Source organism: Corapipo altera, unplaced genomic scaffold, assembly GCF_003945725.1.
Source record: "Corapipo altera isolate COAL_440 unplaced genomic scaffold, ASM394572v1 142, whole genome shotgun sequence".
NCBI lineage: Eukaryota > Metazoa > Chordata > Aves > Passeriformes > Pipridae > Corapipo > Corapipo altera.
Genome location: NW_020884966.1, coordinates 1,189,903 through 1,213,493, shown reverse-complemented (window position 1 = coordinate 1,213,493; position 23,591 = coordinate 1,189,903). Strand labels below are relative to the sequence as shown.

At 49.1% G+C, this 23,591-nt stretch overlaps 1 protein-coding gene and 1 long non-coding RNA gene across 9 annotated transcripts in view; both read right to left on the bottom strand.

Annotated features, from left to right (window-relative positions):
• Nucleotides 1–739, bottom strand: part of TANC2 (tetratricopeptide repeat, ankyrin repeat and coiled-coil containing 2) — a 228,425-nt gene extending 227,686 nt beyond the window's left edge. For 3 of the 5 annotated variants that reach the window (XM_027664737.1, XM_027664739.1, XM_027664741.1), the window contains exon 1: nt 545–738. The gene's annotated coding sequence lies outside the window, so the exon portion shown is untranslated. Of the gene's footprint in view, nt 1–544 lie in introns of all 5 variants that reach the window. The other 2 variants (XM_027664736.1, XM_027664738.1) reach the window with 1 other exon arrangement.
• A 4,623-nt stretch (nt 740–5,362) lies between these two features.
• Nucleotides 5,363–13,197, bottom strand: LOC113957352. Of its 4 annotated transcripts, none has more exons than XR_003531143.1 (5): nt 13,044–13,197; nt 10,380–10,473; nt 8,353–8,394; nt 5,842–6,059; nt 5,363–5,554 (listed from the first exon to the last, which is right to left on the bottom strand). It is a non-coding gene; the product is annotated as an uncharacterized LOC113957352 (long non-coding RNA). The 4 variants fall into 4 exon arrangements; XR_003531144.1 differs by lacking the exons at nt 5,363–5,554; nt 5,842–6,059 and adding exons at nt 7,327–7,586; nt 7,923–8,066; XR_003531142.1 differs by lacking the exon at nt 5,363–5,554 and having other exon boundaries at nt 5,773–6,059.
• Between the last annotated feature and the right edge of the window lie 10,394 nt (nt 13,198–23,591).

Here is a 23,591-nt window from a genome sequence, read left to right as displayed (position 1 = left end):
GGGGCGAGCGCGGGGTGTGTTGGGGCGAGCGCGGGGTGTGTTGGGGCGAGCGCGGGGTGTGTTGGGCTCACGTGTGCGGTACCTGCGGCACCTCCCGGGAATCGCGGGGCGAGGGCCGGCGGGGACAGTTCCGCAGGGCGGGATGAACCCCCCGACCCGCCGGCCCCGCTCACCTCCGCGCCGCTCTCCGCTTCCAAACAAAACGGGCGGCTGCCCATTGAAAAGACGGAATTTTGGGGGGGGGGGACGGGAACGACGGGACTCGCGACCGACCGCGCCTTTCCCGGCGCTCGCCGCATCCCGAGCGGTGTCAGCGAGGCACCTCCAGCCCCGGGGGGATGGGGGGCGCGGGGAGGGACCCCTCACCCGCCCCAGCCCTTTCCCCGCCCGCGGTGGGGTCTCCCCACGACCCCCCCCCCCTCCCCTCCGCGACCCCGACACATCGCCGGGCGCCACCCCGAGCGTGTCCCCCCCGCAGCCCGTACCCACGGGGGGACACCCGCACGCTCCCACTCGCCCCCCCCGGTGTCCCGCCGGTCCTTACCTGGCGCGGGGGGAAGGAAGGGGGGGGGGGGGGGGGGCTGCCGGCGGCCCCTCACCGAGCGCGGCTGCTCGTCCCTCCCTCCCTGCTCGCCTCGCTCCTCTCACCGCATCGCCGGGAGCCGCCGCCGCCGGGGCGAGCGCGCGCCCGAAGGGGAGGGGACGGGCAGGAGAAGGGGAGGGAGGGGAGGGGAGGGGAGGGGAGGGGGGCGGCCGGGCTCGCCCCTCCCCGGCGGCGCCGCCGCGGCGGCTCCTTCACCGCCCGCCCGCCGCAGCGCCCCCTCCGTCCGTCCGTCCGTCCGTCCGTCCGTCCGTCTGTCTGTCTGTCCGTCCCTCCGTCCTTGCTCGCCGCGGCCTCCCCGGGGAGCGCCCGCCGGCCACTCCCCCGCCCCCCCCCCCCCCCCCCCCCCCCGCCCCCCCCCCCCCGCGCGCGCCGCCGCCGCCGCCGCCTCTTCCGCGGGAGCGCGCGCGGAGGGCGGGGCGGGCGGGGAAGGGGGGGGGAGGGAAGCGGCGCGCGCGCCCCCGCGGCTCCCTGCGCGCTCCCGCGGCTCCCGGCCCCCTCCCACCGCGGGCGCACCGGAGGGGGGGGGGCGTGGCCTCGCGCGTATTCATGAGGTGGGCGTGGTTATGCAAAGCGCGGGTGCGACCTGCGCGGGCTGGGGGGCGGAGGAAGGGTGGGCGCTGCCGGGGCCGCGCGTTCCCTTCCCATCCTTTCCCATTCCTTCCCTTCCTTTCCCATGCTTTCCCATCCTTTCCCATCGCTTCCCATCCCTTCCCTCCCGTACCTGGCGCGGCCGCCGCGGTCACACCCGCGATCGGCCCCGGGCGGCAGCGGGGGAGCAGCGCCCGCGCCCGGCGAGCGGGAGAAACTTGGGCGGGTCCCGGCGGGGATGGAGCGGGGATGGAGCGGGGATGGAGCGGGGAGCGCGGCGGTGGCGGGCGGGGAGAGGCTGGACGGGCCCCGGGGAGAGGCTGGACGGGCCCCGGCCGTGTGCGCTCGCAGCCCAGGAAGCCGACGGTAGCCTGGGCTCGTCCCCAGCAGGGCCAGGGGGGTGTTTCTGCCCCTCTGCCCTGCTCAGGTGAGACCCCCCCTGCAGAGCTGCCTCCAGCTCTGGCATCCCCAGCACAGGAAGGACATGGAGCTGCTGGAGCGAGTCCAGAGGAGGCACCGAGATGGTCAGAGGGATGGAGCAGCTCTGCTGGGAGGAAAGGCTGGGAGTTGGGATTATTCAGCCTGGAGGAGCTTCAGGGTGACCTGATTGTGGCCTTTCAGTGTCTGAAAGGAGCCGACAAGAAAAATGGAGACAGTCTATTTACAGGGATCCAGAGTGGCATGACAAGGAGGAATGGCTTCACACTGACAGAGGGCAGGGTTAGATGGGATATTGGGAAAAAAATCTTCCCTGTGAAGGTGGGGCACTGGCACAGTTTGCCCAGGGAATTTGTGGCTGCCCCATCCCTGGAAGCGTTCAAGGCCAGGCTGGACAGGGCTTGGAGCAACCTGGGCTAGTAGAAGGTGTCCCTGCCCATGGCAGAGGGGTTGGAACAAGAGGATCTTCAAGGTCTCTTTCCAACCCAAACCATTCTGTGAGCTGTGGGAAGGGCGCCCTGCAAAGGAGGAAACAGGAGACACTTCCCAGGGGCAGCTCTGTGGGCCCTCAGGTGGCCCCGGGCTCTGTCAGCGCCTGTGGCAGGGCTGAGACACCAGAGCTGCCTCTGAGGGCTGAACCTGCCCCTGCAGGGACCTCTAGGCCAGGGGTGCCAAAGGGATTTTTGGGCACATCCCGAGGTGATGGAATGGGATGGCCCCGGTGCCCTTGTGCTGCTCCAGGTACCTCTGCTGTGACAACACCCCCACTGCCTTCCACTGCTTCTGCTTTAAAAAGGACACTTCTGGGAATAATACCTGGAAACCCAAAGGTTTTACTCCTCCTCCCCCGTGAGAGATCAGACACAGCTGAAGACCAGGACAAAAGGAACACCAGGAAATGCTGTATTACGTGTTAAAGCTAATATAAACATTTACTTAAATTACCTCAATAGCATAAGGTACACATTGAAACCAGCAATCCAACCAGCATCTTGGCATTGCTTAATTGGCCACATGAATGCTGACAGAAATTTGGTTCTCTCTTCAAACTAGAAATCAACGTTATTTTCGCTCAGCAAAGTATAAGTGGTAAACAGAAATTTTTTTATTTATCTGGGTATTTCCCTTTAAGAAAACTAATATTTATGTCTTAGTCAAGAAAATAATCTTTTTAGTCCGGTACAAAATGTTCCCTTTAATTAAATTAAAGTGTCTCCACTCCCATGGGATGGATGCCTCGTTAAACCTCCTGGGTGCAGATTGCTTGCCTCCATCTCACCCTGGAATGGTAAAGAGCTTTACATCACATCTGCCCACAGTGCCAAATTAATCACCAAATAAATTAAGCAACAGGGTAATCTTCAGTTGTGAGTCAAGAAAACGACTTGTACAAGAAATAAACTGCAACAGAAAGAAACCTACCTGGGAAGCGTTAACAAAAACAGCAGCACTGGGTTGGGGGGGGTTGTGTGTTTGTAGGAGAGTTGATGAACAAGATGCCAAGCTTCTGGAATTGATCTTGGATCAGAGTGAGTGCAGATATATCCCCCCCATCATCTGTCAGTGCAGTCACTGGGGTTTGCCTTCCCAGGAGAGCAGCACCTCAGCAAACAGTGCAACCAGCACTGGAACAACAAATTACAGGGGGGGAAATCTTCCAGGAATATTTCCCTCTAAATCTGTAGCCTCCTGCCTCTCTCATTACTTTCAGCACAAATGCTTTCTGGAATTGCTTGTCTTCTGCTGCCCTTTAGTCTTTTTAAACCACATGGACTGAGGGGATCTCACAGCCAGAATAATTCCCATTTTTCCTTCAGCAACTCATTAGCATAGCAAATCACTGACTGTGCACAGTTACAGCTCCAAGGAGGAATAATAGTTCCACCTACAAGAAAAATATTCTCAGAACTGATGTCAACTGCTTATATCTGTATCCATATCATTCCTAAGAAAACAGATTTCAAGGCACAGGTTAGTGAAAGGGAGGGAGGATCTGGTGCTTCCAGCACAGAGCTGAGAATCCCAGAATCACTGAGGTTGGAAAAACGCCTCCCAGAGCTTTCAAACCCAACCTCTGCCCAATTCCCACCTTGTCCCCCAGCCCAGAGCACTGAGTGCCACGTCCAGTTGTTCCCTGGACACCTCCAGGGATGGGGACTCCACCTGGCCCATCCCAATGCCTGACAACCCTTTTTGTGAAGAAATTCCTCCTGATGTCCAACCTAAAAGAAGTCAAAGGGAATGTGATAATGGCAAAAGACCAGCTTCCACATGAGAAGAATGAAGCCAGGGTGTCAACCAAGGTATTGGTGTCCAACCTAAACCTTGTGTTAGTCACAGGTGAGAGCTCCAGCGGGACCATCCAGGGCACATTTCCCACCCTGCCCTGTCTGGCTGTGGCCAAAAAGTGCACGGGCAGGGGTGTAAAAAGGTTATCCAGTGTCTCCTGATAGTGTTTGGGGCTTTAGGACTTCCTGAGGCACATGGGACTCCCAGGTATGGATGCTTCCCACTCCGGCTCCATGTACCGGTGTAAGGTGGTCAAGTCACCCCTTGGGTTTGAAATCCTGAGGGAGAGGACTGAAATTATCCATGTTTTCCACTGCTGACAGACACCCCTGGGCTTAGCAGGGAGCCAGATCCCACTGGAACATGGGGAGTTTGCTCTGGGACACACGGAATGCTGAGCCCCTGGATCCAGCTGTTTGCACTTCCTTTGGAATACAGCAGCAACCTTGCCCAGTGCTCTGAACTGGAGCCAGTCCATGCCTGGGCACAGGCACAGCTACAGGTATTTCAGGAATATCAGCACCAATCACCTCCAGCATTTAAAGCCTTTGAAGATTCACTAAGGTCTGAAGGTGTGAGGAGGGAGTTTCGGGATCACCATTCCAACTTCGGACCAGAAATCCAATCCAAGTTCCTTTTCGGTCACATCCCACACCTTGTTAGATCTTCCTGTTACAACCCCTCCTTCAAACAGCTCTTTGGTGAACCTGGGAGCCAAAAACTTCCCATAAAACCTCAATCAGCTCTTTGTGTTTGTACTGCAAACTGCCACGGGGTTTGCACAACAGCAAAGGCAAAATTTGGCTGTAATAAACAAGATGTTGTCTCTTAAACAGCCAGAATCCCTCCAGGAAGCTATAAAACCACTCGGTCTCTTTAAATCATCTGTACCACCAGATCATCTCCCAGATCAGCTCCATTAAGTGTGACCGTATAAAAAATAAATACTGCTTAGAATATTTGTTAGCTAAGAAATATTTGCCTGTGGAGAAAATATTCCGAGTGTAATCCCGTAAATGTGAGATACTAATTTTCTTCACACTTCAGCGGTCTGAGGGAACACAGGGCCTGCCATCCCCTCAGTAACAAATGAAAGGCAAGTTATTTGTGTAGCCTGGGGATTTTACAAATAGATTGGATTTAATTTTTTTATATTTTTTTTCAGAAGAAACGGGAGATTTCTGTTTCTCTGGCTGTTTCATTTTAATTTTTGCAATTTTTGGCAAGAGCACCTTGAGCTGGGGATGACTGACTGTAGTTTGTCTAAAGCTAGATAAATGTGTGCTTTATGACCCTTCTCCCACCACCAGCATTGCATTTTAATGCCAGCATTACCCTTCATCTCGGCAACAGCTGAAATTGGGGCTTGCTAACAGCTCCAGAGAAGGAAAAAGAGTGATGGGATGAGTATAAATAGCTTTATTTTCCTGAATACACCTGTTTTGGAGGGACCAGGCACCATGAAAGGAACTGCTTTTTGGGAAACTCAGAATTTATACCCAGGTTCTGGTTCTTTCAGTAGTAGGAGACAACAGAGACAAAACTTTTCGTGCTTGCAGAGCTGTGTGTCCTCAGAAATCCATAGAACCAAACCCAAAACTCCCTGTGACCCTGAGAACTTGCCTGTTGAGGTCTCTGCAGAAACAAAAGAGGCCACAGCACACTCAAACCCACACCAAAGAGTCCTCCCTGCACAGGAAACAGCTCCCAGCCATTCCCACTTCCCCCCACAGCAGGTGGGAGCAGAGGAAAAAGCCACAGCCCCAGACAGAGTTAAAAAGCCAAGAGATGAACCATGAGCCAAGGTGTGTCAGAGCAGGACATGCCTGACCTCCTGGGGGATTTCATTCTGTGGGATCAGAGGCCTCTGTGGAAGGACTTTGCCCAATGTCCTCAAGAAATTTTCAGCAAAAACAAATGACCTGGTGAAATCGTGTTACACGGGGTGTTGGAGGTCGCTTTGGTAGCAGCAAGTGCTTTTCAGAAGGATGGTCACAGTCCTTCTCTAGCCAGTGTTTCCTTCTGCTCTAAGACTTTTCAAACACTGCCTGATGCTTTCTCATCTTTCCTTTTCCAAAACAGGCAGCAGAGAGTCCTTAATCCACCAACCCAACACACACAAATCACTGCACTGTTGTGTCTGTTTAAAAGAAAACACCAGTTCTTACAAGAACATCATTGTATGTCAAACTCCAATTGCAGTTTTGAATGGGAGGACATTCATGCAGATCATAATTTAGCAACAACACCAGTCTCACCACATGCTGCCCTCTTTGAAGTTTAAAGCCTTTCCCTCTTGTCCTACAAGGGCATGGAGGGATAGGACAAGGGGAAATGGCTTTAAACTGAAAGGGGGTGGATTTGGATTAGATATTGGAAAGAAATCCTTCCCTGTGAGGGTGGGGAGGCCCTGGCACAGGTTGCCCAGAGAAGCTATGGCTGCCCCTGGATCCCTGGAAGTGTCCAAGGCCAGGTTGGAGGGGGCTTGGAGCAACCTGGGCTGGTGGAAGGTGTCCCTGCCCGTGAGAGAGGATGGGACTGGATGATCTTTATGTCCCTTCCAACCCAAACCATTCTATGATTTTCCTCTTGAGAGGCAATGTAGGAGCTTTCATAGTTGCATGTGACCCAGGTAACACTCTGACTGAACCACTGCCCCTCTGGCACAGGTAACCCCATCAGAGGGTGAACAGCCCTCAGCTGTGAACATCTTTGTAATTGGACCATCTGCTCTGCTCCTGTCACAGAATTAACATGCTCTTTGTAGAAAAAAAAGACCAGAATTCATATACTCACTAGACCAGCTCGCAGTATTTCCCCTTTCAGTTGTGCCAGGACCAACTGAGCTCAGTCTGTTTGAGTTCAGGAATCACTGGGAAGCTGCAAACAGCCACCACACCAGCAGTCACTGGGGTAGGAAAAGCTTCACACCATGTTCTGCAGCTCTGGCACAGCTATTTATAGCCTCTGTGCAGTGGCTACTGTAAGGATTTGGGATTACATGTGATGTTTATAGTCCTGGATCAAGATAAAGATACACTGGGAGCAGCTGGAAACTGCATTTCCAGTTTGTCTGCGTCCAGTAATTAAAATTCCAGCACATTATCCTTTGTAATTTATGTTCCAGTGTTCTGGAGGGATACTATATATGGACTGTGCTTTGCTGGGATGGTCTTGAGGCATAGGCAGGACAAGCCTCACTGGCAGGACAACTGTTATAGCTGTAAAAATTAGAAAAGCTTTGCTGGTTGTTAGTTGTTGGGCTTTTTTTAACTTTTGCTGCTTCTGCAGAGTTCAGACAAATTTGCACCCAAAAAACTCCCCTCACTGCTCTTATTACCCCAATTACTGCTACTAATAAATCCTTTCCAGACTGAAGCACCAGAAATAAAGATGTTTCTGTTATTTATTGTCAATCCCACCTCTCCCCTTGTTTCTCCAGAGAAGGAACATGTTTAGCCCAAAGACAACCACCTTCAGGTGGGTGTAAGGTCGAGAGGAGGGAGGAGAAACTGTCCTGTTCTCTGTGACTGCAGCGAGCAGGACAAGGGCTTAAAATGAACAGGGATGATTCCAACTGGAAATCAGGACTAATTTTCCAGTTGCAGGAATAGTTAAGCATTGGAATAGCACGTGTGTGATGACAGATGCCACCATCCATGGAGACCTGCAAGGACAAGGAGCATTTGGGTCGGAAGGGACCTTAAAGATCACCTCATTCCACCTCCTGCTGCTATCCCAGGTTGCTCCAAGCCCTGTCCAATCTGGCCTTGGACACTTCTAGGGATGAGGCAGCCACAGCTTCTCTGGGCAACCTGTGCCAGCTGGACCTGATTTGGGGCACTGGGGCAACAACTGAGAGATTCCTCATGAAATTCATGGAAAGAGATGCAACTCCTGAACCAGAGCAGCAGCATTTTGCACTGAGGGTGAAGCAAAGACACAAGGACTGCTGCAAGTTACTGCTGTCTTAAGCTTTTCAGGTAGATGGAAAATTACTCACTCTAAACATTTCTCCCAGATAATCGTGAATATCTCATTAAAACATTCAACTCAGAACATTATAAAGCTGAGGGAAATCATGGATGTTCTTTTGCACACGCGTTGGTTGGGCACTGAAACTCTTTGCAGCAGACAACTGAGGTACCTGTAAGGAAGAAGAGACATGAGGGAAGGGCTGGAGCTGTGTCAGGGCAGGGTCAGGTTGGATCTCAGGGAAAGGTTCTTCCCTCAGAGGGTGGTTGGCACTGCCCAGGCTCCCCAGGGCAGTGGGCACGGCCCCAAGGCTGCCAGAGCTCCAGGAGGGTTTGGATGATCCTCTCAGGAACAGGATGGGATTGTTGGAGTGTCCTCTGCAGGGCCAGGAGTTGGACTGGATGATCCTTGTGGATCCCTCCCAGCTCAGGATATTCTATGAAGATAAGTTCACTCACCTCCACAACCAGACTCAGGAAATCCTCAGAAAAACACCGGTTCTAAAGCAATAATAAATAAGGTAAAAGGCAACAAAATAAGTGAGGCTACTTAGAGTAAACCTGCCAGAAGTTTGAGAAGTTGATTTAATGGGCTGTATTTTAAAGGGCACAGTTTAATCATAGTCATTTTTATGAAGGGAAAAAGCTTTGGTTCACTCCATTTGTTTCTGTCAAATCCACTGTACCTCTCCGTGGTGATGGAATAAATGGTATTTAGTGAAGCTGCTAAAGCAGCCCCGTGTATTGAATTAACCCCACGCCGTGCTCAGGAACACGTCAGATCCTGCTCCAGCAGAGCACGTCCCTGAGCCACCTGAACAGCAAATCACTATAGATTTGGGGTTATTTCTTGCCTGCTCCAGAATCCAAAGTGCTCCATAAGAGCACTGGGCTGAGCAGTTGTTTTGTTACCTGAACAGCAGCACTGATGAGGGGGAAAAGGCAAAGCAACGTGAGGTGACAGCACTGAAATGCTTCCTGCCCTCCCTCTGGGTTTTAGTTTATGACACTGAACCTGCTGGACTGGGTCAGGGTTCTCCCCCCGTGCTCAGGAAGGGAAAGGACACGACCTTTAGTGCTTGGTTTAGATGGAGCTGGTGATCTCAGTGAAGATCCAGGTCCACGGAGTTCTGAGGTCCCTCAGCTCCCACAGGCACGAGTGACAGTGACAGAAACCACCACGTTCTGCAGAATCTCAGCAGGAAAAGGGGAAGTACCACCTGTCCAAAATCAGCTCCAAGTCAAACCACCATAAAGCAGGAAGGGGATATCTCCATCCAGAGTTCAGACACAACAGCTGCTGAATTGGATGTGGGAATATTTTAAAAGCATTATCCCTGTCTCCGGGAGGATCTTCCAGCTCTGATGTGCTATCCCAAGAGGGCATCACTATCATGAACCACAGCAAAGCTCCAAACCCTTTTTTCATGACATTCCTAAACTGTTTGCTCCACCCTGATTCATTTTAGGAAACTGATAAGACAGCTGTGAAAATACACCGTGGAAGGCACTCTCACATTACAAACCTGCTGGCAGAATTTGCACTATTTTTTTTCCTCCCAAGGGAATAAAGATTGTTGTTCATCCCACTTTTCAGAAGGCCCATGAACCAAAATGTAACCTTCTCCTCATTCTCACCACTGGCATTGCTCAGTAGGTGTGGACTGATAGAACATTTTGGCTCGTGAATCGGCGGAGCAGCTGCCTCTGAAACATGTGTGGGCTACACTGAAGAGTTTTTCTTATTATGAAAGGGGTGTGGGTCCTTCCTTTCATGAAAAGGCTCATCATTGTCACTGTTCTCTTCAGCATCTACTGTCACCACCACTGCACTTGTCATCTGACAGCTCCCTGTCAGCAGGAGATAGCTCTGAGTCTGCAGAGCTCGGGTTCTCACCCCACTGCAGCACTGGGAACACTTAAAGCCAATTTTTTTCTGGAATTGTGTATCCTAAAGGCAGGAAAACAACCAAGCTGCAGTTTGCTGGGCCTGTGAACACTGTTCTGTTTGTACACCCTCCCCACAGCTCTGGGGCTGCACTGAAACATCCCATGCTCCTGGTGCTGCTGGCAGTGCCATCGTGCTGGGGGTGATTCCCACCCCAGCACTGCCCAGGGTTCAGTGACAGATCCCTCTGCTGCAGACATCAGCACCCTGGGATGTGGCACAGGAATTCCAGAAGCTCCTGAGTTGGAAGGATTCAGCAAAGTCCAACTCCTGGCCCTGCACAGGCCACCCCAACAATCCCACCCTGTTCCTGAGAGCGTTGTCCAAACGCTCCCTGAGCCCTGGCAGCCTTGGGGCTGTGCCCACTGCCCTGGGAATCTGAATCTTCAGGACAAGTGACACTACAGACATCCTGGAGCTGAATTTACAGCGTGGAAAATGATGCTTTGATGCTAAAGCTCCTTTTGAAGGGTTTCCTCACTTCCACTCATCCCATCTGGCTGTGAGCACTCACTATCCCAGGCATTGCCCCTCTCACCTCTATTCCTGCACAGATACTTCACAGCAGCCCACGCTCCCGAGTCATTCCTTCCTCTTGGTGCAGATGTGATGCCTGCAGCCTGGCCCTGCAGCTGGGAAACAAAGTTTGGAAATGGACTTACAGCTTAACCAGGAACCCTGCAGAGCTACAGATTGTTTCTGCTGCCACCAGACTCCCTGCGTGCTTCTGGCAAAGGATCCAGGAACATCTCCCACTTATCTGCACTGAAACACATCCTGGGATAGACAGGATGGGAAGGGCTCTCTGTCACAGCACTAAGGCCCTTCCACTACTATTTTAGCCAGAAGCAGAGTGAGAGAAATGGTTGCCTGAAGTACATGTATCCCTCGGGATGCCAAAAAATATGGGATGTTGTTTTCTGAATCATAGAATCACTGAACATCCTGAATTGGAAGGGATCCACAAGGATCATCCAGTCCAACCCCTGGCCCTGCACAGGACACCCCAACAATCCCACCCTGTGCCTGAGATCATTGTCCAAACTCCCCCTGAGCTCTGATCGAGGTCTGATCCCTGTGTCACCTTGCAGAGATCCTGAGAATTTGGGGATTGGCTACTGAGGTGGAAGAGATGCACTAGGGGTGCTCCGCTGCTTTGTCCCTAGGAAGGATTTCCATGTGTCTCTCTGGGAATGCTGCTGCTTTCCTCAGCATCCCATCCCAGCTGCTTCTGAAGTCCACAGAGGGCTGTGAGGGAGTGGAAGCAGTGACAGTGTGGCTCGTGCCTCTCAGGAGCCTTTCTGGAGGTTTCTTCCTTCCCCAAAGTGATGTGCCAGACCAAACCACCCAGTACACAACCAGTGACTGCCTGGCACTCCAGAAGGAGCTGAAGCCTGGAGAATTCAGGCCACCCTTGGAGCCTAGAGCTTTCTCATGCCTTTTTTCCATCATGAATATCTGTTGTGTAACAGCAGATGCTTTGCAGTTAATTTTTTTTTTTAAGGTAAGTCATATTTGAACGGAATCAAAAATAAGCAGGAGCTAAAATATCTGCAGTGCTGGGGCTGTGCCAAACACCCACAGATTCTGTACCCTGTACTCAAGCCTTGTCAAGTAGCTCAGCACATCTTTATTCTAATCATTTACTTTCATTTCATGCCTAACAGAGAATTGTCCTGATTACTCAAGCAAAGCACAGCAAGAAAAGCAGAGAAAACATTTGGTCAGCTTTGGGTTCCTGATGCTGCTGGTGGAGCTCGAGCTTCCACAGCCCCTTAGAGTGAAACATTTCAGAGTGTGTGCAATGATCACGCAGCTCCTGACACTTCTTCCACTAAATCTTTTCATTCAGTGATCAGGTAAGTCCAAGAAGAGAGGCAGCAAGAGCTGCTGAAGGTTACAGAATGACTCAAGCAGCTGAGAAAGGCCTGGGGTTGTAACTCTTTGGGCAGTGCAATTCCAGACAGGGCTTTGAGTCTTCAACCATTTACTGTCCTCACCCTGACCATGGACATCCTGGGGGGGACTAAGCAAGTGCTTTTCTTTGACACAGAGAGCTCTGCATCCCTGCACAGACAGTATTTGGTAATGTGATAAAATCATGGATTCGTGGAATTTCTAAGGTTGGAAAAGACCTTTAAGCTCATCAAGTCCAACCATCAGTTCAGCATCACCACCATAACATGTGCTCAAGTGCCACATCCACTTGTTTTTGAACACTTGCAGGGATGGTGGCTCCACCACTGCCCTGGGCCGTCCATTCAGATGTTTTACAACCCCTTCCATGAAAATATTTTCTCTAATAACTAATCTAAACCTCCCCTGGCACAGCTTGAGGCTGTTTCCTCTTGTTGTGTCGAAGGCAAAGGAACTCAGGCCACATTATAAAAATGAGCTTTGTAGAACACTCATCTCACACATCCAGAGGAGCACAGAGGGAGATGAGCAGGCAGAGCCCCAGGGACCTAATGAGGGGAACAGGGCCCCCAGCCCTGTCCTGCTCCCTGGCCACACCTGGAAAAGGAGCTGTGGCATCCTCAGCTGTTGGGTGAGGGGATTTGGAGACCCCACCACCAGCATCAGGTCCCTGCAGCCTTCTGCTCACATTCCCAGGGGACCAGCATCACCATGGGAACATTTCTGAAGTCATCAGAAAGAGTTCAAAAATCACTGTGCTAATGAGAATGGGCACAGAATGTGAGGAGGCTCCATCTAATGAAATCAGGTCTTCAGGAAACTTGATCATTAACAGAAGCCTGAAGGGACTATTTCATTCCTGTCATCCAAACTGAGGGATCCACCAGTACTCCCTGGGCCATTTTCAGCATGTAAAAACCAAACTGAACCAAAAACCCACATGGCTGCAGCACAGTGCTGTGACCAAGGATGGTCACTGCACCTACAGCGAGGGTTGCTACATGGGATGTTGAGAAGGCATTAAAAGTAAGTCCTCTGGCAGAGCCAGGGGAAAAAGAAGATGGCAAATTAAAAAAAAAAAAGAGGTGGTAAAACCCCCCTAAAAGCTCCCAAGCAATGACAACAGCACCCTCCAGCTCTCAGCACAGCCACAGCCCTGGGGACACCTGCTGTTGTAGCAGCAGGACCTGGTGCAGCTGAAGCTCTTTATTCCCCTTGGAGCTTTCTAATAATCTCTCTGCTGCAATAACCACTCTAAACTCGTGGAAATATCAAAATGCAATACCTTCCTCCACTGCCTTTAATGCACTGGGGCATCAGTTCTTGTGCCCAGAGCAGCAGCTGGAGGGGAGAGACTGAACTCGGGTTTGCTCCTCTCCTGACCAAGAGCACATCAAAAATGCTCCCCTGGAGGAGGCTCTGCAAGTGGAGCTGTTCTTTGTATCCGCTCCAGTTTGGAATTCAGAATGTTTCTATCCTCAGTCACCATGGCAGAAGGTCATAATACTTTTTCCAGCTCTCCTTCTGGAGCAAAGATCCTGCTCAGCAGCAACAGCCCCTCGCAGGGAACACCATCAACTTCTTGCTTGGGTTCATTGCTTTTATAATTTTGTGCTGTTGGATAATTCTTTCTGTTTAAGATTTTAGGAGCAAGTTTAAGGAGACAGACATGAATCTTTTCACAAGAAAGACTTTTAAGAAAGAACTAGCTAGCTAGTGGAGGCAGTGCAGCCCCAAGGATGGCAACAGCAGAGAGCAGAGGAGCCAACATTTTCAGAAGTGTTCTGTATTTACCTCTTCTCCTGATGTCAACACTGTGAGCAGAGTTTTTTTCCCCAGGGCTAAGAATGAGTCTTGAGAATGCAGATAGGAGACCAGGAGGGTCCAGAGCTCTGTAAGGATGAACTAACACACACACTCTACAGGTTTATAAAAACTGACTGCATGCACAAAGTATATAAAGAGTTTGCCTTGATTTCCAAGCCCATATGGCACCAGGACACTTCTCCCAGAGGTGTAGAAACACTTATCCAGGGGCATTCTGGGCTCTCAGATTTTCCAGGAAGCTTTCAAGTAGAGCCTGAATACTGAGAGTTACTGCAAAGGGCATGAGGGAACAATAGCACAGAGGCAGCAAAGTTGGGCAAAGCATGAGACACAGTAAAAGTGAGTTTTAAGGACACAGAGATGGAAACAATCCAAGGGAACAATTCTTTTTCTACCAAGTGACCTCCTTGTATGCAAAATGAAAAGAATACATCTTTTCTTTGCCACTTGCAGAACAAAGACACTTGTCTTGACCAGGTAATGTGTGAAGAGAGAATAATCATAATTTTTTTCATCTGGAGCTCAAACAGACCAGAAACACCCCAAGAGGTTTGTCCCAGTCAGAGTCAGGAGAAAGGCAGTAAAACAACTAACCCAGCCTGGTTTCCCTATGGATTCACTTTCCTCACTCCCCAGGTTACAGAATCCTGGAATGGTTTGGGTTGTAATGCTCACTTTTACAAGGGATGGGGATCATTCCCATTCCTGCCCAGTGACATCCAGCATCCAGGTCTCTGGGAGAGGAAAGGGGAGCTGGCCTGGTTGTCCCTGCCAGCACCCACGATCAGGATACCCCGGGAATGCTGATTGCACCAAAACAAAGAACTCCAGGATAACGTGCCCGGCTCAAAGGTGGAGTTTGGAACCAAGGGAAAGGCAAGAGCAAGGCAAAGTCAAACAGGAAATTTCTAAACTCCTGGTGTCAGGGAAATCCTGAGGACTCCTGTGCTGCAGAGCACAGCCCGGCCACCAACAAAGGTCACCCTGAGCTGGTCAAGATGAGTCCTTACATCCAGAGAGCTGGAATTAGAACCCCACTATAACACTAATGCCCTGCTTTAAGCAGTGCCTGAAGCTCCTCTCTCCCACCTCTTGGGCTGTCCTACCCCCAGCAGCCACTTCCACACACCCCAATATCCAGTTAATGATTGACTCGTTAAGTGTTCCCGAGGCCACGTTGTTAATAAACCCATAAAGGAGTGTGACCTGAGAGGCAAAATTAACCTTGTAGTCCAGCTTTTGGAGCAACAACTTCAGGGGTTGTGTCCTGAAAAAGGTTTGGGTGCAGTAGATGAAAGGTTAAATCAAAGGTGAGAACAATTAAATTGAAAAAAAAAAAATCACCAAATGAAATAATTCAAGAGCTTAAAGGTAAGGTGGTCCTGAATGGAAGAAGCCTGAAATAGTGCTTAAGAATTCAGATTTGAGCAGGAACTAGAATATTCCTGCAGGGAATAGGCTGTGATTTCAGTGTGTTCTGGTGGAATGTTGTGTCTGCTGCACATGGGTAATAAATAGAGGCTCCTGGTAGCTTGGTGGGATGATTTGATCAAGGCTGGATTTATTAGAACAGGAAAAGTATGCAAATGTAAAAAACACCTCAGATCTGAGAAACTCAGTGGTTTGCTGAGGCAGCAGGACAATTGTCCTTTGCTGGAGAACACCAGGGAGACCCTGGCAGGAGGCACAGGGAGCCCAGGTTGGATTAGTGGGACAGAGGAGCTTCTCCAAGGGGCACACACAGGGCCAGTTTTTGCTGGAGTTTGAAATATTTTTTTCAATTCTTACTCTTTCTAAGCATAGGCAGATCATTCTCACACCTTGGGGAACATCTGACCCGGTGGCTGGCTCCCAGAGCTTCTGGGGAGCCACAGAGCAGGGTAAAAGAGCTGGGCCCAAACCAACACAGAAAAGAACCGACCCAGGAAATTTAGGATTTAATTTTTTATTTTTTTTTTTTTTGGTACAGCAAAAAGTTACACTTCAAAGTTTTTTAATGTCACCTTCCAAAAACCATTCCTGATGCAGGCCTTGAGCATTCCAATTATCATCCCTTACCTTATTCCTGCCTGGAAATGGCTTTTGGGGCCTTCCAGAGCATCCGATTCAGTCAAGGGGAGTGGTTTTTGAACGACTTCCAGGAGAGCCATTAAAGTTCCTTCTTGGCTGCCTCCAAAACCTGCTGCAAGTTTCAGCTCTTGAGACCTGTATGTGTGAACAGAAGAGGAGCCAGTTAAAGAGGAAAACATTCCTCAGATGTGCTTTGCAGCACAACAGCAGCAGAGCACTGAAGACACAGAAATCATTAATTCTCAGCATCCATTTGATGTGCAGCTATGGAAATAATAATTAAGACACTCAAGAAGCTTTAGGAAAAAAAATAAAGAAAAAAATAGCACCAGGAAAACCATTTCTAAACTGTAATATTTGAGAATGATCTCATATAAAAAAAAAATATTAAGTGCAGCAAAACGTGCAACTGGAAATAAGAGAAAGAGCGAAATGCCTTAAGATGTAGCAGTTTGAGGAATATAAGAACGGGTTTTGCCAAGAATTATTCACATACATCTGCACAACCCCCATCCATCTATTTTTACTTCTTTTGTGGGCCAATAAAGAGCTGTGTATTGTCAGTCCTAAAAATAAGACCGTAAGCTTTAAAAACCATTTGTAGCATGGTTCAGAAAACAATGATTTTGTTCAAACTACCTTTTTCTCAGCCATGTTAGACTGAGGGCACGGTGTAACCTTTTTTTTCCTCACCTTCATGAGGAACAAGAAAAAACACAGCAGTTAAAGGGTTGGATGGTCACAGTCAAAGGCCACCTTCACCCAAACTTCCTGGGTTTGCATCCCAAAACTCTTTTCTCCAGGGATTTTAGTTCTACCCTGCACCACACAGGTGCTTCAAGAGGTCACCCTGGGTGCTTCCATGGTCCCTGTTGGCCTCAAAAGCTCCAGGTGGAATCCTGGCTCTGTTCAAATAAATGGCAAAACTCCCTTGCCTTCAAAGCCACTTCCCACTGGAAATCCCAGACTCACCTGAAGAAATGTCCATCTGCTTAATTGTTTGCCCTTGTTGTTGGTTTCTGCAAGTGTTGCCTTCTCTGAATACCTAATGGGGGATTTGCTCTAGTTAATTAGTTAATTAGCTTTCAGAGCCTCTCCTGGAGATCAGGTAGGGGGACCTGAATGGTTCCATCCTACAGACAGCCTTAACAATGGCTTAGGAAAAGAAATGTTCGTTTCTTTCCTGACAAGCTTCAAAAATGATGGATATTTCTCCAAAGTAAGTTCTCAAACACACGTTTACAACTGGCCATAAAAGCCCAGAGGGGATTTTCCCTGGGGGAGGGACAGGTCTTACCTGCCAAAGGCAGCCCCAGGTGGCCGTGTGGGCCGTGTTTGAACTGTCCTGCACCCACACTGCCTCTTTGATATTCCCTTTCAACACAGGACAAATCCATAACCTGACAGATGCTGATAGTGCACTCCCAAATCTCCGTATTTACAGACTGGAGTGTTCCTGGTGTTGACAGAGCCCTTCTCCAGTGGCTGCCACCAGCCCAGTCGTTTATTCAGCCGACACTGTTCAAACTCAGGTTGTTTATTCAGTTGCCATTGACATTTCCTGCAGTTTGTTTAATCCACAGCAGGGACCCCGACAGGTGAGAGGGGGCACATTAACCCCTGGGAGAGCTCCCCCAGCTCATCCCACTTGTGGTTCTAACACAGGGAATAATTTTAGCAGCATTCCCTTTTATTTTCCTCTCTACTTAGAACACAAATTCCAAACCTTCTGGGGACGCCTTGAGAGCTCACTTGCCATGAACAGCTGCAGAGCTGCTCCAGCCCTGGAAACAGCACAGGGAGGACATGGAGCTGCTGGAGAGAGTCCAGAGGAGGCACCAAGATGGTCAGAGGGATGGAGCAGGAAAGGCTGAGAGAGTTGGGATTCTTCAGCCTGGGGAAGAGAAGCTTTGGGGTCACCTAACTGTGGCCTTCAAAGAGCCGAAGAAGAAACATGGAGAGTGTTTACAATGAGTGACAGGGAAAGGGTTCAAACTGACAGAGAGTAGGTTTAGATTAGTTATCGGGAAGGAATCTTTCCCTGTGAAGGTGGGGAGGCCCTGGCACAGGTTGCCCAGAGAAGCTGTGGCTGCCCCTGGATCCCTGGAAGTGTCCAAGGCCAGGTTGTACGGGGCTTGGAGCAGCCTGGGCTGGTGGAAGGTATCCCTGCCCATGGCAGGGGGTGGGACTGGATGATCTTTAAGGTCCCTTCCAACACAAACCATCCTGATTCCATGATACCACGAGCCATACACTGACCTCAGCAGCAGCAACAGGAATAAAAACCCTGGATTGTGGCTCTGAGTGCCGAGCACTGTTGGGACAGTGCTGAGGGCAGGAGCTGCCAGTCTCAGGGACAATTTGCCTTTAAGCCAACAGTTCCATTCACATGCAGTAAAGGTTCTCCCCTTTTCCCTCGCTTCCCACTGGCTTTCCAGATGCTGTTTTGCTGCATGTTCACCACGGGTCTGTTCAGTGCTGGAAAAATGCCAAAGGTTTTCCCACCAGCCCCTGAGCCACATCTGCCACGGCAGCACTGGGAACGTCCCTGCTCCACGCTGGGCTGTGACAGCCCGGGGTAAACACACCACTGCAGGCACGCAGGGCACAGGAATAATGACCAGGGAACAGCTGGAGACACGAGTCCAGTGCAGCATTCCCTCTGCTTCACACAGGGAGTTGTTCCTGCACAGGAAAATTCCTGCAGCAGGAACGTGGCTGGTGCACTCTGGGCCCTGTGTCAACAACAGCCCGACAGGTGATGGAAATGAAAACAAGACCCCTGGCAAAGACAGCTCAGGCCTAAATGATGAGTGAAGTCAAACAGGAGGCTCAAACCCCTCATTTCCGAAGCTTAAACCGTGAAATTCTGACACCGTTTTCACAGGTTTAATGTCATTTTCTGCAGTCTTTTGGTTTGTTGTTTAGAGGAATAAAGGACAAACTCTCCCCCCTGCTCCATCCCCAGTAGGAGAATCTGAAGGTGTCAGAAAATCTTGACAAAATATTATTATTATTAGGAAAATAAGATGTCATTTAATTTCAAATTTTTTTAGAGAAGATTCCAATTAGTTTACTTTCATTTAATTTCAACTGTACTTGGAAAAAGATCGCTTCCAAACATGTCTTCAGGCTTTTGCAGAGCCAGCTTTCCCTCCTGACACACTTCCCTACTATTTTCCAAATATTTCCAGTTGGAAGACAGTACAAATATGTGGGAAACGCTGTCAAGCTTTGGAACGCTTTCCAAACGAAAAATAACTTTCGGTTTTGAAAGCCACACTTACCAGGTGTTAAATGTTTGATGTGTTCATTTTTAAAGTGACAGCGTGACCTGGGGGGTGTTTTTAGGCTATTTTGGTACAAAATGTCAGGTTCCTGCTCTGAAGAAGCTCCAGGGCTCTTCAAGAGCAACAGCCACGTTTCTAGAAAGGGAAAAGAGACTGTTTAAAAGAGGGAATGTCAACACCTTCCACTCCCAGCTGGACTATGGGGTTGGAGAACACCAGTCTCAGCAGCACAGATGTGGGGTGTGTTGCTCCAGGGGAGGGTCGGGTTGGACATCAGGAGGAATTTCTTCCTGGAAAGGGTGGTCAGGCATTGGGAACCCAGGCAGGAATTGGGTCAGGCATCCCCAAACCCAGGGAGGTTTGGAGTCCCCATCCCTGGAGGTGTCCCAGGAAGGCCTGGCCGTGGCCCTCAGTGCTCTGGGCTGGGGGACAAGGTGGGGATCAGGCACAGGGTGGGCTTGATGATCCTGGAGGTCTTTTCCAACCTCAGTGATTCTGGGATTATCTTAAAGCTCTGTGCTAAAAGACATAATCATTTAAGAGTAGCTGATGCTTTTTTCCCCTTTATCAAGCATCCAGTGCAGATCTGTGATTACATGATGAATTATGCAGTAATAATATGACCCTGCCATAAAAATGGAAAGGCAGTGGGCAGTCTGTAAACTCCAAGTTTTCCTAAAAAACAACCTGTAAATATCTGCAGGGGAAGCAGCATCCTTGGAAAACAATGAGTCATAGAGCTTTTTTTTTTGTTATTTTCCCTGACATCCTGAGCACAACAAGGAGCTAACATGGGGAGTAGCTGCTAGCATGTTTGTCTTACACCGGCTGCTTCATGTCTGAGAAGAAAAGGAATCCTTTAACAAATGGCAGATAAATATTTGTCCTGCTTCTTTTCTATTTTTTTTTTATTTTTCCCTTGAATGAAACACTCTCATTTCCAGTCACTTATTCCCTGTGTGTGTCCTGCCTTTTGATGTTGTGTTTCTCTCACTCAAAAATCACCAAACCAACATTTTGCCATGAAGAGAATCCCATATAACCTGGAATGTCTTTGGATGATCATAGGGAGGGACCAGCACATAGAGGGGGCACAGATTGTAAATATAATTTAGTCAAAGGGGTATGTGAGCAGGAAAGATTCTCCCAATAACCCTGACTGGGGACCAGTGACCTACAGGTGGATCCTTTTCACCAGGTGCCATCATATACAGAATAAATTAGGGGCAGGTTTCCCACAGCAATCGCCACCTGGCACAGCTGTGACACTCCTGAACAAATATTCCAAAGTAAACTCGTGGATTCCTGATTCACCAGATGTTTGGTGTATTTTTTGAAATCAGGTTCTGGCTCTGCAGTGGGAATGGAGGGACAGGAATGACAAGGAAGCAGCACTGCAGGTGTGCACAGGCAAACACGAGGCCTTATCCCACACTGAGCACTATGTGAGCAATATAGGATGTATAATGAGCATTAACTCATTGGATAAAGAAGGAAAATTCTACAATAAATAAAGGACAACCTGCTTTATACAGGCAGGACACCCTTCCACAGCTTTGTATCTTCATAGAATCACAGAATATCCTGAGCTGGAAGGGACCCCCAAGAAGCATCAGGTGCAGCTTCTGGCCCTGCCCAGGACACCCCAACATTCCCACCCTGTGCCTGAGCAGAAACGGGCTCAAGGAAGGGAACTGAGTATTAAAAGCTTCATTTGGGGAAGGAGCTGAAGGCATCTCAAGAGTTTAGAACACAAGAGCTGTGAGAGGTGAGTTTAGTGCCCTCACACACTCCAGCACACAGGGAAGGGGCAGCCTGGCAGGGACATGTGCCAGCACAGCTCTTCAGGTGCTGATCTTAATCTTTCTCTTGGCTGATACTCCTTTCCTAGATAGAATCACAGAATCATTCAGGTTGGAAAAAACCTTTAAGATCATCCAGTCCAACCATTACCCAGCACCACCACCATGTTCACCACTAAACCACATCCTCAAGTGTCACATCCACACATTTTTTGAACATTTCCACTGTAAACCATGTGTGATATTTAGGCCTGAAATGTACATGTGCAGCTATAATTTTCTCACAAATGTATGGATGATCTATTTCCAATACTACAGCAATTTTTATATATATATACACACATATAATAATATAATAAATAATATACTAGAGCATATTCATACCTCATCACATTGGTGTTGAATCTCTAGCCTCACTGTCATCAAGTATTTGAAATACAAGTAATAAATTGAATGTAGACTTTAATTCATAGGATCCCAGAACGGTTTAGATTGGAAGGGACCTTAAAGCCCATCCAGTTCCACCCCCTGCCATGGGCAGGGACACCTTCCACTGTCCCAGATTGTTCCAAGCCCCATCCAAGCTGGCCTTGGACACTTCCAGGGCTGGAGCACAGCTTTTCTGAGCACAAATTCATTGCCACTCTAGCCTTTATAATCTACAGATAAACTATTCAGGCAGAATCCCTCCAGAAACATAAAGCAGAGCAGATTTTAAATTGGATTGACAGCGCTGGTCATTCACAGGCAGCCAGAATCCACTCATGGACACACAGACTGTGGATAAATGGGAAATTGTTACCTTGAGAGCTGTCAGTCCCTCACCAACATTTACTCCAGAAGATTAAAAGAACCAGTTAGAGCTGACAGCAGGATTGAAGCTGCACGAGGACAGAGGGTTTGAAGCTGCTCTGCCTCAGTGAGGCTGCAACACCTGATTAAAACAACACCGGTCAGTTATTGGGAGAGTAACAAAAATCTATTCTCTCAAAATAACAAAGATCAGCTCTCACAATCTGTTTGCAGAGTAGGTGGGATATGAAATGACTTCCCCCTGACAATGAGCATTCTGGGGGGGACAGAAAGGGCGCAGCACAACAGAACAGGAAATTTGAAATAAGGGCACATGGGGCATTTTGAAGTGTTGCCGTTCGTTGGTGCTGACACCTGTGACTAATCACAGTCCCTTCAGGGTTGATGTGAAGTTTGTCACTTTTGCAAGGATTGAGTAATGTTAAATATCACTGTGGGCAGGTGTGATTGTTATTTAAAAGATAATTGATACAAGATTGGAAGGGCCACGTCTCCAGTAGGTGAAACAAGCTGGTACTGCCCCTTTCAGGGCAGCAGAGTGATGCCAAATTAAATTATAGAATCACCATGAGTTGCAAGGAATCCTTTAACAAATGGCAGATAAATATTTGTCCTGCTTCTTTACTTTTTTTATTTTTCCCTTGGATGAAACACTCTCATTTCCAGTCACTTACTCCCTGTGTGTGTGCTGGCTTTTGATGTTGTGTTTCTCTCGCTCAAAAATCACTAAACCAACATTTTGCCATGAATGGAATAGAATCCCCTATAACCTGGAATGTCTTTGGAATGTGTTTGCAAGTTAAAAATCATTTTGTTCCAACTCCCTGCCATAGGCAGGGACACCTTCCACTAGACCAGGTTGCTCAAATCATCCAGGGAACTTCTTGCTGTTAAACGAATTCTCACACGCTGTTAAAAAATCCCCCAAACCCAATAAAAACTGTGCAGCCAAAGGTAATGTTTGCATGTGCCTCGAGAAGCACATGCACAAATTAATCTCAGGCTTTGGGATATATAAATTCCACAGCCAAATTTAGGGGTTTGCCCTTGAGTTAAGAAGATCCACGAAATGGATCATCACAGTCTTTCTGATTTCCTACACTTTAATTTCCTGACCAATTCCCATCCTCCCCACAAGCAGGTCATTATCCACAGCCCTCTAAGTACAGGGAAGATAAAACAGAAGGAACCAGTATCAGAGCAGGAATTGGGAGAAACTTCCCAAGAGCATCTCAACACCTGTGTTTTGGGAGGCTTGTCCTGGAACAGGACACTGGATCAGCTGCAGACCTGGGAAGGGAAGGATGCAGCTCTTTCCACCCGGGCAGATGGTGTGCCTTTAATTACTCCTCAGCATCACGTGTTGAATACAACATTTTTTATTTATTTTTGGTAAATAAATGGACTGTTGTCCTCGCCTTCCTATGAATGTTCCCACACTGAACATTCACGTGAGGGAAAGCAGAGGGGGGGGGAGGCAAAAATCCCCACAAAACAGGGATCTTTCTGTAGTACTCCACAGCAATTATTTCACATCAAAAAGACCAAAGTTGACAGGATGAACATATGATCAAAATCCTGGGCAATATTAAAAAGCCCTGGCTGCATTTCCTAGTTACAGGAGCATAGGAGCAGGTTGCTTGGTAACAGCTCCAGCCACGATCCGCTCGGAAATCAGCCATAAAAGCAACTCCCAAGCCATTGCAGCGTTGCTACAGCAACGTGCACAAGTGATGGATCCCAAGTTAGAGACACACCTTAAGCAAGAATATGTTTCCTCTCATTTTAACCACTTTCCAGCCCATAAATACGTGGCGTCTGCCATCCCCAACAACTCCCAGCCAGGCTGGCTCCTCCCGGGGGGTTCATCGGCATCCGCAGCGCCGGAGGATTTGCACGTGTAAGGAAAGCAATTAGCAAGGGGGGGAAAGAAATAAAACTGTGATGTCTGCAGCCCTGGATTGCAGCAGTTCATCAAACCCCGAGGGGCAGGCGGGGCAACCGTGTCTCTGCACCCCACAGGGTGTTGAG